At 39.3% G+C, this 14,081-nt stretch overlaps 1 protein-coding gene across 5 annotated transcripts in view; it reads right to left on the bottom strand.

The window, feature by feature from the left end:
• Phldb2 (pleckstrin homology like domain family B member 2) overlaps window positions 1-14,081 on the bottom strand; it is a 196,633-nt gene that overhangs the window by 105,822 nt on the left and 76,730 nt on the right. Inside the window, exon 3 of one of the 5 annotated variants that reach the window (XM_070030266.1) lies at window positions 2,092-2,225. The exons of the other annotated variants lie outside the window; for them this stretch is intronic. The gene's annotated coding sequence lies outside the window, so the exon portion shown is untranslated. The remainder of the gene's footprint in view (window positions 1-2,091; window positions 2,226-14,081) is intronic. 5 annotated transcript variants of the gene reach the window in all.

Raw genomic sequence — 14,081 nt, forward strand, 5'->3', positions numbered from 1 at the left:
CAGTACTTGTTTAAGTTATTCTTTTTTTTTTCTGTCAGTTATGGAGCCTGATCTCTGGGCCTGGGTGCTGTCCCCCAGCTCTTCAGCTCAAGGCTAGTAGTGCTCAACCACTTGAGCTACAGCACCACGTCTGGCTTTTTCTGTTTATGTGGTGCTGAGGAATCGAACCCAGGGCCTAATGCATGCACTCTACCAGTGAGCCACCTTCCCAGCCCTTAAGTTATTCTTGATGTAATAGGAAGGAAAGACTTTACTGGTGATAGAATTGAGTATAGAAAGACAGCTGGTGGTTTGCAGAATGCAACTAAGGCACAAAGAAAACACAAAGAAGTTGTCCAAAGTCAACAACAAGAAAGAGTGTCAAAGTCAACAACAAGAAAGAAGTAGAAGCCGGGCGCCGGTGGCTCACGCCTGTAATCCTAGCTACTCAGGAGGCTGAGATCTGAGGACCGCGGTTCAAAGCCAGCCCGGGCAGGAGAGACCATGAGACTCCTATCTCCAATAAACCACCAGAAAACCGGAAGTGGCGCTGTAGCTCAAGTGGTAGAGCGCTCGCCTTGAGCTGAAGAGCTGAGGGACAGCACCCAGGCCCAGAGTTCAAGCCCCACAACCGCCCAAAAAAAAAAAAAAAAAAAAAAAAAGAAAGAAGTAGAGACATAATGGGACAGAGAACTGGTTGGGTTGGTGGTGGCGGTTGCTGCTTCTTCTCCTCCTTCTCCTCCTTCTCCTCCTCCTCCTCCTCCTCCTCCTCCTCCTCCTCCTCCTCCTCCTCCTCCTCCTCCTCCTCCTCCTCCTCCTCCTCCTCCTCCTCCTCCTCCTCCTCCTCCTCCTCCTCCTCCTCCTCCTCCTCCTCCTTCCTCCTCCTCCTCCTCCTCCTCCTCCTCCTCCTCCTCCTCCTCCTCCTCCTCTTCCTCCTCCTCCTCCTCCTCCTTCCTATACCTGGGGCTTGAACTCAGGCTGTCCCTGAACTTCTTCTGCTCAAGTCTAGGACTCTACCACTTAAGTCACAGTGCCACTTCTGGCTTTTTCTGAGTTGTTTATTAGAGATGAGAGTCTCATGGACTCTCCTGTCCAGGCTGGCTTTGAACTGCAGTCTTTAGATCTCATTCTCCTGAGCCACTGATGCCCAGTCCCTTGGCTTAATATCTGCACTTTGCATTCTTTGCAGTGCTTTTCCATTTAACTCCATCTTTCTAGATTTAGTACAAATCCCAGCATCTTTAAGGCCTTTTCTTTTTCCCAGATACATCTATGATAGCATTTGGGTGACAGAATTTTTATCTCTGTAGTTCTAATAGAGAATTACGAATCTAATGCATCCACAAGAAAGAATTGTAGATGAATCCATCAATGAATGAGAATTCTTATCCTCTCAATCAGAAATCCTACTGTCAGATACTCATACTTGGAAGGCCTAGAAGCATGTCCCTTGCTCTGTATAGAGTGATTTCCTAATGCTCAGAACACTAACTGATAAAGAGCTGAGAGTTCAGGAGGGAAACACATTTCTTCCTCACACTCCATATGAAAAAATTATACACAGAAGAGAAGATAAAAAAAAAAACTGTTCTCAACTCTTTTATGGAGACAATGCTCAGACTTATCTTCTGCCAGGATGGTTCTTTCAGGAAATGTGATCTTGACTCAATTCTCCATGTAATAACTAATTCTCCATTTAATAACTATTCTCCATTTCCTTTCACAGTTCCCTCTTCCCCTTGACATCCACTGAGAAATGAGTGAATACAACTTACAGACTAGAAGGTGCTAACTGTAAAAGGAAATATAAAACACAAGCCTTGCGCACAAAACTTTTCTGTGGCCTAGTCATCAGAGCAAAATGCTGGAGATTATTAAAATTGACGTAACAGGTCTTTCCTGAGGTTGTTTTAGTATTTGTACATAGGTGTATTAATTATATTGTGAGAAGCAGTGGAAGAGGAACAGTTATTTATAAGAGAATACCCAATGTTTATGTGAGTCTACCTTGTGTTAATTGCAACTGTTTCCTATAAACTTTGTCACACCACTTTTGTGATATATTCTTCTATATGAAGGGGAGAAGAGGAAGAATATCTTGTCTAAAGTTACCCAGTTAGGAAAGGAAATGAGCAGAAATGTCCTCAAGGTTTATGAGTCTTAAGTCAAGTCTCTCCAGCTCTATTTCTACTAGTTGCCTTGTCCTTTCTGTTATCACCAAATTCCTTTTCAAGGAAGTTCTTTTCCTAAAGATAACACAGAGGAAAAAGATTTTAAATGTGCAAGCATGTTCACAAGCAATGACCAAATACCAATGCAAAACACTAAATTCAATATTAGAAAACAAAATTCAATAGTACACTGAGAAGATATACCATGACAAGATAAAATTTACCTCTGGAATTCAAGGATGACTCATTACAAAGAAATCTATTATGAATCCCATACCAATAGATAATAAGAAAAAATATATGGATATTGAAAGATGCAAACAAAACAAAACTTTTGACAAAATTCAGTACTCATTAAAGAAAATTAAAAACACTCAAAAAATAATAATTAATGCATGCTTCCTGACATGCCATTTTGAGTCTGTAACCAACGTGAGGAAAAACTATTAACACTATATCTATTAAAATTAGGAATGAGGCTCACCATCTCTGCTTCTGTCAAGTATTTTTTCTAGCGATGTAAGGAAAAACAATTAAAATAGCAGATATAGAATAAAAAAGACATAAAACTAATCTCAGACGATAGAATAGTTAATTTAGAGAACCTAGGAAAATCAATGATCAACCAGAAAAACCTCAAGAAGGAAAAACAAAGAACATTTTTTTTTTCTGAGTTATGCACACAGTGCTCATGGCCACTGAATACTTCATTGTGTAATCCTTCAAACAAGGACATTCTCTAGATAACTGTCATACAAGGACCCAAATCAGGAAAGTATCACTGACACACATTGAATTCACAAACTCCATTCAAGTTTAACTATCCCAATAAGCTTCTTTGAGGAATCCAATTTGGGAACATGTGTTTCATTTAGTTGTTGTGTCTCTATAGTCTTTTTTCAGCCTGGAAGAGCACAGCCTGGGTGGCCCTCATAGATTTATTCATCCTCATTCCTATCCCCACTGAGTTAGGAGTGAGGAAAAAAGCAATGGAGCAACCACAAACAAAACTTGTCTCACCAGACATATAAAATGAGTAATTGCTTGAATGTATAGAGAAACGTGGAAGTGATGTCACACTTTTATCTTATTTTTACAATAGAAGCTTTGAAGTTGACTGTAAAGATAGGACTTTTGAACTGTGGAATTCTGCCTAGATAGAATGTTCACAAGGAATACAAATGTCTTGTTTCCATGAAAGTTCTAAAATAATCGCCCTTTGATTTAGTGATGTTTCCCTTAGATCTGTGCATTTTTTAGGTTGCACTGATTTTCTTAATTAAGAAATCTGTTCCTAGAACAAATGTTAAACTGAAATATACAGCAAATGTGGCAGCAGTCAAAGGTATGCTGGGACATATTTTCTACACTATGGTTCTTGTAGGGTACAGATATGAGACAAGAGTTGGCGTGGAATAAACTTGAAGCCAGAAATGCAGAGTCTAAGCCAGACTCCAGAGCCAACATTGAAGGAAGCTGTATTCCACATCTTTCCTGCTGCTGCCTTGTTGCAAAATTGGAGAGAATTTCTCTCTCTCTGGCACAAACTCCTTTACCCTGTTGGATAGCTTACATTATCTATCTGGTCTACCAATTATTGGCTCTGGGTCTTCTAAAATCATCAGATTTGGGTATTAGGACAAAATCTTACATTTGAAACTAGCATGCATCAATTTAGCTAACTCTACCTTGAATTCATTTGTATCTTTTACCTAGGGCGTATCTATCCTACATCCATATCTATATTTATACTTTTCTTCATGTTAATTGTATTTATGTATCCATTTAGATGACTATAGATAGATATTTCTGCTTGCTTACTTTTATATGGAACAATCAGTATTTTTTCTGATTTGGCCTTGAATGGACATAGTTAATGGAACAAACATATATTATAAAAATGGATCCTATGTAGGGGTATAGTAGTGTGTGATAGTGGCAGGGTTTTATTACAGGATTTTTGATTACTTCTCAGATAGGTTTAAATTGATGCTTGCAGAAGAGCCCCAACTAACTGGTTAGTGACTCTGGCTATGTGCTCATGATAAGGCTTCTTTTACTTTTATAGTTCCCACACATTTTGAGAAAAAGGAAAAAATGAGATTTAAAAGAAGTAAATATTATTTCTAAAGTCTAATGGTATTTTTTTAAACATATGAAAGCCTCTTTTTAAATTCTGTTCAATACTCAATACACATTGCATCATATAAGTATAAATGATTTTTTGAAATGTTAAAAATGTAGTATGTAAACTGTTTTACTAAAGTTTCTACAATATTTCGGTTTCCATGATCTATGATTCCCTTTTGTTTGTCTTATTTCCCATAGGTCCTTAGTAAACACAGATATTTAAAAATTCTGGGTCATTATCTCTCTTTTTCTCTCCTTTTCTCTTTATCTTTCCTTCTCTCTCAATTTACAAAGCAAAGTATGCAAATATAAGTTTCTTAAAGCCTCGCAGTCCTGCATGCTGATTCTGCTGTGATTAGACTCTGGACTGTGTTGTCCCTTTGTCATTTTCCTAACTCACAGCATTTGGAAACAAAGAGTTTATATGTACTCATAAATGACAAGTATTTTTCCTTAAAAAATCACTACTGTCACTCAGTATGATATTTCACAATTAAATAGAAAATTATACACAAGGGAAAGAATTTTAGATAACCTTAACTTGTTCACGCTCTGCTGAGGAGAAATACCAGCATTAGCATGAGGCCATGCATTTGCTTCATGAAAATGGGAAGTCCCTATAGAAACTACATGCTATGTCTACCATTAATCTAATAAACACCTGAAAGTGAGAGGAAGAAGAGAAAGAAATGTAGCAATCAGGAAGAATTCAGAGGATGTGAAGCTCTACTCCACATTTTAGTAGTTTTATGGGCATCATTTAGTGTACGTGGGAATGAAATAGGGAAGCAAAATTGCAAATTCCTCCACAAAAGTAGAGCTATGAACGTGAAGCTGAGTCTTCTCTCTGAATATGAATCCTTAAGCAATTTGAGTCATACCTAATGCTTGATGATAAGATGTAAGATAATAGGAAGTTAAAAATATTGTTAGTTAAGGATTAATAATATAGGCAACCTTCCAGAATTTGGTCACTGAAAATTGAACAAGTTGCTAGAATATACAATGTCAATATATGTTTTGAACAAAGAATAAAGAAAAATTCAGGAATCCAGGATAGGAGATTAACTATGTTACTTCCATTCAGAGAGATGAGACAATCTTATTTGTTCCCTATGTTGTTTTGCAATGTGGAGATGAATTCGAATGATCCATCCAAACACTTCCACCCAATTCCTTTCTTTACCAATCACAAGCTCTAGTGAGATGAGGCAATATCTAAGAGATAAGGAACGATTGTTGGCCTCCAAAGGATGTCCATGACCTTTCACCCTTGGTATCTTGGCTCTAATTGATGCTGATGACAAGAGAAGGCAAATGTTTTATACTCTGGGTGAGTAGTCCCTTAATTTTCAAGAAAACATTTGGAAATTAGACAACTGTAAATATTTGTCTGTGCTCCTTTTCATCTTGCTCCTTTTCATCTTGTTTCCTTTATTCCATTTGAGAAAGGATGGAAAGGCTGAAGAACCACCGTAAATACAGCCTTCATAGTCTATAGTGTTTCATACTTGGCAGAGACTTAATAAATACATTATAAGTTTAATTGAGTCAACTAAAAGGGAGATAAGTAGAGTTATTTAGAAGCTTAAATGTTTTAAAAATCTGTATAAGTAAGGTTTATTTAAATACCTGTTCTAGCACTAGTGTTTATAGAACAGAGGGGATTAGAGAGGGAAATCAAATGATTGATCCACTCACACTTACACAATATGTGTGTGTGTGTGTGTGTGTGTGTGTGTGTGTGCGCATGTGCGCGTGCGCGCACGCACGTTGGTCCTGGGGCTTGAATTTAGGGCCTTGGAGCTGTCTCTTAGCTTTTGTGCTCAAGACTATGGCTCTACCACTTGAGCCACAGCTCCACTTCTGGCTTTTTGGAGGTTAACTGAAGATAAAAGTCTGATGGTCTTTCCTGCCTGGGCTGGCTTCAAACTGTGATCCTCAGATCTCTGCCTCCTGAGTAGCTAGGATTACAGACATGAGCCACTGGCGCCTAGCTGGGGATATCTTTGTGACCCAGTTTTCTGGCCATTTATGGGAAATATTACCCACATGAACATCAATCAGAGGATATTGGGATGGGGCAGGCCAATTTCCCTTGTTGCATGTTAACATGTCTGGACATCAGTTGCTGAAAACCTCTTGGCCTCCTGCCCCCATTTGACTCACTCTGTCCCTGAGGAGAAGAGGTAGTTCTTTCAATGGTGTGTTGGGAAATCAACTCTTCTCAGACGGCAGCCAGCCAAACTCAGAAGCTGAAGTTGTTTGACTCCTTTGAGCTGTTTCCAGAGCAGGCCCTGGTGGGGATCTGCACTCTGGCAGGTGGAGCGCACCTTGAGGAAGTCCTAAAGTCATGCATCTAAATCAAGTCCTCCTTTGTAAGCATTATGGTCATGAAGAAGACATTTTTTTTCTTCTTCTGCCAGACTTCAGTGTCTATCTCTTAGTTGCTTTCAAATAGTTAGGGGAAAAAGTACTATTTTTGGCTATCAAATCTACATACATACAAATCTATGTGTTTTCAATCTGGTTATCTGATATTTCTCAGACAGAAACTGAGGTTTATCAGACTTGTTTTCTCCGTTTGTTGAAATCTTTGCTTTGCTGAGTCATGACCAAGTAGTTTGGTGAGGGGTAAGAAGTGTTCAAAGCTAAGGCTAAAATGCTCAGCCAAACTCAGTTCTGAAAAGCCCCTAGCCCTTAACTTTACCTCAGATATCACAGGTAACTGTTCAAGGGATAAGAGAAAGAATTAGGTCACTCAATAATCCTAAATAAGTTACTTTGATAGGCAGGTGGATCAATTTCAGGATGGAAAATTGAAAGAGAGCAGTTTACAGATCTTTCAAGGTAGGAGACTGAAAGAACATGATTTGGTAGCATGTTGACTTATTTTGTTTTTTCCTCATTTTTTCTCTTATCATTCTTAATATGTAGTAAGATAAACAGCAAGAGAAAAAATATTGCCTCTGATGGGGGGAAGAGGAGGAGGAGGAGGGGTGGGAGGGGAAAAGAGGAAGGAGAAGGAGGAGGGGGAAAAGGAGGAGAAGGAAGGAGAAGAGAAGGAAGTGAAGAAGGAGAAGGAGAAGAAGAGTAGGAGGAAGAGGAAGGAGGAGGAAAATGAGGAGGAGTAGAAGAAAAAAAAGAAGGAGAAGGCCAACATATATTGAGGTTCCCACTTTATGTATAAGGAAGCTAAGTGTTAATGGGTTGGTATTGCTCATCCATGGGTGTATAACCAGCAAGCAGCAGACCTGACCTTAAGCAATGTCTCTTTAGCTCCTATTCAGATACTGTGCTTTACAGAAAGCTCAGATCACTTCACAAAGCACTTTCTTGGACAATGTATCATTAGAGTTTTAACAGGATTCTTGGGTCAATTCACTCCAGATTTGCTTTCTCATTAAAGAATCATATATTTAATAAAAGAGTTCCTAATGTACTTGAAATCACAAAATAATGATTTCTACTCAGATGATCAAAGTAGTGGAGTTTTGGCTCAATTGTAACAGTTAAATTATCATTATATTACCAACAAATAGCTGAATTCATACAGAGTGAATTTTAATTTTAACTTTTGCTGTTGATGGGACTTGAACCTAGGGCATTACACTTGCTAATCAAGCCTTAAACCACTGAAGCACAACCTCAATTTCAGTTGTATCTTTAAATATGTTTCCTGCAAAGTATAATTAAAATAAGAACAGAGCAAGTGAGTCTTTTGCTTTTGATTATTCATTCAACATTCAACAGAGCACCGTTTATGTGCTACGCACTATTCCTTTTACAAGCTTAGAAGATGATAACTGATCATTCATTCTGGTCTGCTCTGAAGGGCATTATAGTCTGCCTTCTCTATAAATAATCTGAGTGAATGAAGGCAAAGGAAGTGCTCTATACTGGATCCTGAGCCAAACTTTAACAACTGCTTCTATTCTTTTTTTGATGTTTTTCCTCATATTCATAAGACAAAGGTAGGCTGGGAATGTGGCTTAGTGGTAGAGTGCTTGCCTAGTGCATGCCCTGGGTTTGATTCTTCAGTACCACATAAACAGAAAAAGCCGCAAGTGGTGCTATGGCTCAAGTGGTAGAATGCTAGCCTTGGGCAAAAGAAGCTCAGGGGCAGTGCCCAGGCCCTGAGTTCAAGCCCCAGCACTGGCAAAAATAAAAATAAATAAAATAAAAAATAAGACAAAGGTGATCATACTGCTTTATATTCCTTTAGCATTGATATGACAGATATCCATTTATCTAGAACTAGGAGTGCTTTAATGTTACTGTTAGGATTGCTCACTCCACACTTCCTAGTCTTGGATAGAAACTCCAAAGAGCTGTAATGATAAGTTGTCTTTGCCAATGAATGGACTTGTGCTTGTAAAAGGTAAAAGAACTAATGATGAAGGTTGATTCCAAACCACCCATCAAGCCCTGTCTGGGTTCCATCCTATAATTAGAAATTGCAGATACACAGCCCTGTTTTGCTGCCTGAGATAGCCTGCTCCCTGAGATACAGAGAAGCAGAGCCCTCTGGCAGAGCTCTGATTCAGCTGACTAAATCTTCACCACGCTTTACCACATGACCACACCTCCCTTGGCAGAACCGGCAAAGGAATGTGGAATGGTGACGTTCTTGCATTCCTACCTTGTCATGGAACAAAATTTCGAAATTACTATTGGGCTCCAAGGATCTCCCCTCCGTTCTGCTATTATCATTTTGTCTTCTATCCAGAACTCTCAATATTTGAGGCAATAGAGTCCAATTCTTGATTTATCTACCAAGATTCTTTAGTCCTCAGGCCACGGAAAGAAAAAGGACATGAGTGTTTGGGTTACCCACATGCAGATATAGCTTTCCTTAATGTTTCAGGGTTATTCTTTTGAATAATTGGGTATTTAAAAAATGTCATTTGAAGGAACTTAACCTAGATGATATATTTTTGAGGCCTAAATTTACAATTCTATGTGACAACAAGATATTTAGTTTTATAACCTTAATATAAATAATAAATCTATACAGGTGAAATGACAAAGATGAATGAGTTAAAGATCAACTAAATTTTGTTCCAAATAATTTAATTCTTCTTAAATTAAGCCTCTTGGGGCTGGGAAGGTGGCTCAGTGGTAGAGCGCTTGCCTTGCATGCATGAGGCCCTGGGTTCGATTCCTCAGCACCACATAAGCAAAAAGAAAAAAAGCCGGGAGTGGCGCTGTGGTTCAAGTGGTAGAGCACTAGCCTTGAGTTGAAGAGCTGAGGGACAGTGCCCAGTCCCACGACTGGACCCCCCCCCCACAAAAAAAAGTTCTTATTAAATTAAGCCTCTTAACCACAGAACAGCTGGTTGTATTTCCACCTTTATTTACTTTTCCTTCCTTCCTTCCTTCCTTCCTTCCTTCCTTCCTTCCTTCCTTCCTTCCTTCCTTTTCTTTCTTTCTTTCTTTCTTTCTTTCTTTCTTTCTTTCTTTCTTTCTTTCTTTCTCTTTCTCTCACCTCTTCCCTCCTTCCCTTCTTTTCTTCCTTCCTTCTTCATTCCCCTCCCTTCTTTCCTTCCTTCCTTCCTTCCTTCTTTCCTTTCTTCCTCTTCCTTCCTTACTTCTTTCTTTCTTTCTTTCTTTCTCTTTCTCTCTCCTCTCTCTCTCCTTCCCTTCTTTTCTTCTTTCCTTCTTCCTTCCCCTCCCTTCTTCCTTCTCCTCCCTTCTTCCTTCCCCTCCCTTCTTTCTTTCCTTCTTTCTTTCCTTCCTTCCTTCCCCTTTCTTTCTTTCTTTCTTTCTTTCTTTCTTTCTTTCTTTCTTTCTTTCTTTCTTTCTTTCTTTCTTTCTTTCTTTCTTTTTTTCCTTCTTCTCTTTTGTAACAGGTCTTGCTATGCTACTCAGGTTGTCTTTGTAGTCAAGACCCACCTCCCTTAGCCTATTGGATTATAGGCTTATACCAGTGAACCTGGCTTCCTTCCGTGTTCCTAACCTTCTAATACAGTAAAGATTTAAGTGAGCCCCAAACTGAGAACATCCAAGTAAAACTAAAATAATGCAGAGGTTACCAATAGAGAAGTGTGGTTTGTATATTCTTTCAATTGAGAATATCTATTTATCTCTTTCTATTCAATGATTTTCACACTGTATGAGCCCACATTGAAGAGTTAAAAGATGAGAACTTTTTGAAAAAATAAGTATCTTAAAATCTTAAGGATCTTTTCTTTTCATGGTGTAAGAATCATCACATAGCCAGATGCTGTTCACTCACACCTGTAATCCTAGCTACTCAGAAGGCTGAGATCTGAGGATCATGGTTCAAAGCCAGCCTGGGCAGCAAAGTCTATGAAACTCTTAGCTCCAATTAACCACCAAAAACTGCAAGTGGTGCTGTGTCTCAAAGTGTTAGAGTGCTAGCCTAGAGCAAAAGGGACATTGTTCAGACCCTGAGTTCAACTCTTACAACAACAACAAAAGAAACATTATATGTTACTAAAACAGATATACCAACAGAAATAAGAATATTGATCTAACATGTAAAAAGATGACAGATCTTGTATATTTGTTCAATTGTACTACAGTGATTTTTGTTCACGCAATTACCTGGATATGATACCCAAAGAGTTTATGCACATCTTTTCTTTTTGATATTTCTGTTTTCTTACTTATGCTAATGTTAAAAGCTAAGATATATTTTCTTGGAGTATATGATGGAAAGTTTTACTTGAATTTAGAGATAAAATTGTAGTTCTTAGAAGATGAGGCCATTAAAACATGGCACAGAAAGTTAAAGTCTATACAAGCAGAAATGTAAGGAACACTTCTGCCATTGCTTCAAGAAAACTCAGGTGTAATAAATTATTTATGTCTCTATAACTGAAAAGGTTAAATTTCCCACAGCCTTTGCAGCTAGGACATATCATTAAGTGTCTAGCAAAGTTTGCATCTGTTCGGACTCTTAATCAAATTAGCTTAGACTATACACAAAGTCATTACTGGACATTGTAGACAAACTGGGCTTCAAGCTCATTGACCCATGCATTTTCCCCAACTTTGATCTCTGTTGAGAACTTAAAGACTATTCTTCTCCTAGTTGCATGATCGCTGCAACCTGCCAGCTGCAGTCAGGGTGACATAGCCTTACTTCCATTTCCAGTATAAAGAAAATGCCCTTCCTGAAGGATTTCTCAAAAATAAGGACTTTTGAAAACTAGAAACCTCTACTTTAATTGGCTTACATGCACATTCCAGATTCACTGGCAAAGAAAAGTTATGAGATAAGCGTTAAAACAATCAGGCCAGTAAGGAATGTGGGATGAGTTAAAAGGAGTGGATACCTTTCCCCCAAATCACATGGGGGAAGAAAAAGATGCTAAAGGCAACAAATGACATACATTCCCAGGTTCATTGTAGCAACATAGCTCTACAGTAAGTACAAAGTGCACCATGCACATTAACACACACTAAGATTTGAAATTGAAGCCACCAAATGAATCAGATAAAAATGTTTTTGTGTAGAGATATACTGCCTCTGATTTCCTCTGACAAGCATGGACGACAGCAAGTCTGGCAGGTGGTTTCGGGTCCAGACTTCCAGGAGGAACTGGGCAGACAGCCAGTGGAGGAGAACCAGAAGGCATGGCAAAAATGTGCTCTCTTCTCAAGAAGAGGAGAGGGTGGTACAACTAGAGAGGCTGTAGAGGCATGATCCTGCGGCTGACTGCCCTGCTCTCAATTATCTTTGGTATCAGAATTTTCCCTTGTTGAGGAGGCTGCAATGCTTGGTAAGAAATGTATCCATTATCCTGCCCATGTAATTGTAGCCCCTTTGTACAGTATGTTCTCAAATAAAATAAAATACAATTTAAAAAAAAAAAAAAAAAAAAAAAAAAAAAAAAAAAGAATTTTCCCTTGTTGTGGAAAGCTCCATGGGATGATCATTGCATGTGAATGATTCCTGAAATTTCAAGACAATGAATTGCTTCAGCTTCTGCCTTCCAATAATAGAAGACAGTAAGTCATAGATTTATTGCACATGGTTTGACCAGAGCAATGAAAAATTAATAAATAAGAAGACATTTCAAAGTCAAAACCTAAATTCAGGTGAATGCATTATACTGCTCAGTAGATAGGGAGGATTTCTTAGTCAGTCCGGCATGAAATCAGTTCAGTGAGAGGCTGTTAGGTGGTGGAGGTGGGTGTGATGTACAGCAATGCTGGATAGAAGAGATGCAGGGTTGTTCTGCTTCTTGTTTAGGATGCTAGAAGGAGGCCCAATCACAGGACTCAGAAGATCCTGACTCTGTCTTCAGAGAGAACATTTGTTTCCCAAGTCTGCTAGAACAAAGAACCACATACTGGGTAGTTTCAAGCAAGACAAATTTATTGTCTTATAGTTTTGGAGGCTGGAAGCCAAAGCAAAGGTGTGGACACAGCTATGCTTCCTGTGAAGCCTATAGGCTAGGATTCTCCCCTATACTCTCTTAGCTTCTGGGTACAGCAATTCAGCCTCTGAAAACATCTTTATCACATGATGTTTTCCTCTTGGTATCTGTGTCTCAAACTCTTCTCCTCTTATAAGAACACCAGTCCTATTGGATTAAAGGCCTACTTTATTTGTATGACCTCATCTTAACTAATTATATTTCAGTAACCCTACCTCCAAATAAGGCCACAGTCTGAAGGTACTGAGGATTAGGGCTCCAACGTTTTGTTTGGGGAGGTTACAAATAATGACCAACCCAGAGTCACATGGAAGTATGGAGACAAGACAAGAATTAGAATTGTTCTCAAGAGGCACAGACAGATTTGGAAATTCCTACTTGCTGCAAGAATGAAAAAAGTTGGCTGAAACTCACCAAGATGAGGCTCAGCTGGAGCTGAGACTTGTAAAGTCATGTTAGAAGGACAGTCAGAGCCCAGGTGGACTCCAGTGCTGGAGGAATGAGGAAAAACGGAGTCATTAGTAGAAATTCTGGGGCCCAGATGAGCTAAGAGAAGCTGACTATAAATCACAAATTCCTGCGTCTAGAGCAGCAGTGCCAACAGAACCATTGGCCTAGTCTGGGAGCAGCCCAGATCAGCCACTGCAGGGAAGAGACCAGTAAAGATCCGGGCAGTACACTATAGATCTAGCAATAGACCATCTCCCAGCTACCTCCAAGTATGTTGTTTCTACAGTCGAACCTAATCTTGAAGTTTATATGGGAAAAAGAACGAGGCTTTGAAAGACTATGCATTTTTGTGAGTAATCCAAGACTAATTTACAACTGAGCACTGGTGGCTCCCACCTGTAATCCTAGCTATTCAGGAGGCTGAGATCTGAGGACTATAGTTCAAAGCCAGCCCAGGCAGGAAAGTCTGTGAGACTTTTTTTTTTTTTTTTGGTTGTGGGGTCTGAACTCTGGGCCTGGGCACTGTCTCTCAGCTCTTCTGCTCAAGGCTACCACTCTACCACTTGAGCCACAGCGCCACTTCCAGCTTTTCTTTCTGCTTATGTGGTGCTGAGGAATCGAACATAGGGCCTCATACATGCAAGGCAAGCGCTCTACCACTGAGCCACCTTCCCAGCCCTGTGAGACTTATCTCAAGTGGTAGAGCCACTGTGGTTAGCTTTGAGCTGAAGAGCTGAGGGACAGCACCCAGCCTAGAATTCAAGCCCCAGACAGACAGACAAAAAAAAAAGACTAATTTACATAAAGAGACAGAACTTCAAGAGCGAACCAAATCTCTATTCTCTCTGCCACTCTCCCCCTATTTCCTCCCTCATCCATACATCTATACACCCCCAAGGCAAGGGTGCTAGTGATGAACACCCGGTCAGTCCTGAAAAAT

Source organism: Dipodomys merriami, unplaced genomic scaffold, assembly GCF_024711535.1.
Source record: "Dipodomys merriami isolate MVZ:Mamm:240054 unplaced genomic scaffold, mDipMer1.0.p SCAF_2, whole genome shotgun sequence".
Taxonomy (NCBI): domain Eukaryota; kingdom Metazoa; phylum Chordata; class Mammalia; order Rodentia; family Heteromyidae; genus Dipodomys; species Dipodomys merriami.